Genomic DNA, 2703 nt, shown 5'->3' with positions numbered 1-2703 from the left:
GGTTAGATGGAATGAGATGGTGAAATGAAATGGATGAAATGGCGAAATGAGATGAAAGAGAGAGAGATTTTTTTTGGAAAACATGAGGTGTCAGGTGACCCTGATTTTCACCTCAGGTTTTCTGCATGAGACTGCCAATCAGAGATTGGTTTTCAGGCTCATACATTTATTCTTTTTTTTTTTTTTTTTTTTTTTTTTTTTTTTTTTTGAAATTGAAAGAAACAGAGATTAGGCTGATGGAGGAGAAGAATTCTTCTCCACCAGCCTCATTTCAGAATCGCCTTGGAACAACTTAACAAACTCCTCTTTTGAGAGTGGCTTGTGGTAAACTTTCAACCGGTGGCCATTCACAATAAAGGGAGTTTGAAGTTCATCAATAGTCTTCACTCTAACTGCTCCATTATTAAAGACTTCATCAATCTCATATGGCCCAAGCCAATGAGTTTGAAATTTTCCTTTGAAGTCCTTAAATTTGGAATCAAACAAGAGTGCCCAATCACCCTTTTGAAATTTCTTTTCTTTTATATGTCGATCATGCCATTTGATTCTTTGGTGCTGAACTAGATCGGTCCTTAGAATTGCATCTTGTCTCATTTCATCTAGTTCATTTAACTGGTCCATTCTGTGCTTCTGGGCTTCTGATAAGCTCATCCCCAATTGAACTGCTGTCTTGAAGGTCTTGATTTGGAACTCAATGGGGAACAGGACTTCCTTCCCATAAACAAGTTCATAGGGAGAATGTCCTGTGGTGTTCCTCCATGTAGTTCTATAGGCCCATAAGGCTTCAGGAAGCCTTTCCGCCCAATCTCTTCTATGAAGATGAACAGTCTTTGTGATGATGCTTTCAAGAACTTTATTTGTAGATTCTACTTGACCATTCGCTTGCGGATGGTATGGAGTAGATGTTCTATGCTTGATTTTATACTCCTCCATCAGCTTCTCCATCATCCTTGATGTAAATTGGCTCCCCTGATCTGTTACAATTTCTCTTGGGACACCAAAACGAGTGAAAATATCCTCAAAAATAAATTGAACTGAATTTTCAGTAGCAGAAGTCAATGCTTTAGCTTCTACCCACTTAGTAACATAATCAGTACAAACCAATATATATCTCTTTTGCTTGGATGGCGGATTAATTGGTCCAACAAAATCTAGAGCCCATTTCTCGAAGGGTTCGATGCATACTTGTGGCTGTAGTGGCATTTCATTTGAAAGAGTTGGTCTCCCAACTCTCTGACAACTGTCACACCTTCTAGCATATTGCTTTGCATCCTTAAAGAGAGAAGGCCAATAATATCCTAAAGAAAGGATTTTATAGGATGTCCTCTTATCAGCAAAGTGTCCGCCACAAGGTTCGTCATGACATGCCTTAAGGATGTCAGGCATTTCATCCTCCCGTACACATCTTCTGATCATAAAATCTGGCCCTGTTCTGAACAATTCATTAGAAATCCAAGAATAATGTGAACTCTCCTGAATGATTTTCCTTTTCTCATTAGGAAATAAATGTAAAGGTAGCTTTCCAGTAACTAAATAATTAGCAATATCAGCATACCAAGGAGTTTTGGTAGTTACTGCAAACAAATACTCATCTGGAAATTTATCCTCTACAGGAGAATCCTCATTAGTGTTTTGGATTCTAGACAAGAAATCAGCTACTGTGTTCTGTTTACCTGGTCGATCTAACACAGTTATGTTGAATTCTTGTAAAAGCAAAAGCCATCTTGTAACTCTACCATTAGTGACTGGTTTGTTCATGAGGTATCTAATGGCAGAGTGATCAGTGTGGACAAAGGTTTCATAGCCGGTTATATAATGTCTAAACTTGTTTATCGCATGAACAACGGCTAGAAATTCCTTTTCAGTAACAGTGTAATTTAACTCAGTAGGAGTCAAATTCTTACTTGTGTAATAAATGGCATAAGGAATCAAATCCTTTTGTCCCAAAACAGCTCCTAAAGCTGTATCTGAAGCATCAGTAGAAATGTGGAAAGGGAGTTTCCAATTTGGACCCCTTAGAATGGGTGCTTCAGATATTCTAATCTTTAAAGCTTCAAAGGCAGATTGACATTCAGGATTCCACTTAAATTCACAATCTTTAGTAAGGAGTTTGAAAAGAGGGGATGCTATCTTAGTGAAGTTTTCAATAAATCTTCTGTAATAACCAGTAAACCCAAGAAAACTTCTAACATCTCTTTGGCAATTTGGAACAGGTAACTTAGAGATGACTTCGACTTTAGATCTATCAACTTTGATTCCATCTCCTGAAATATGATGTCCTAAAACAATCCCTTCAGTAAACATCATAAAACACTTTTCATGACTTAAAGAAAGATTTGTTTCCTTACATCTTACCAGTACTTTTTCCAAATTTGCCAAAGCTTCTTCAAATGTATTACCATAAACTGTGAAATCATCCATGTATACCTCTACACAATCATGAATCAGATCTGAAAAGATTCCTAGTACAACCCTTTGAAATGTAGCAGGTGCATTGCACAATCCAAAAGGGAGTACTCGGTAGGCAAAAGTTCCCCAAGGACAAGTAAATGTGGTTTTGTCTTGATCTTCAGGTGCTACCTGAATCTGGTTATAACCACTAAAACCATCCAAGAATGAGAAATACTTTTTACCTGCTAAAGTGTCTAGTACCTGATCAATAAAAGGTAGAGGGAAATGATCCTTTAAGGTTGCCTTGTTCAA

Source organism: Pinus tabuliformis, chromosome 7 (genome assembly GCF_031772625.1).
Source record: "Pinus tabuliformis cultivar Carrire ecotype Pingquan chromosome 7, CPIR1, whole genome shotgun sequence".
Taxonomy (NCBI): Eukaryota; Viridiplantae; Streptophyta; class Pinopsida; order Pinales; family Pinaceae; genus Pinus; species Pinus tabuliformis.
Note: the sequence above shows the minus strand (reverse complement) of the source record.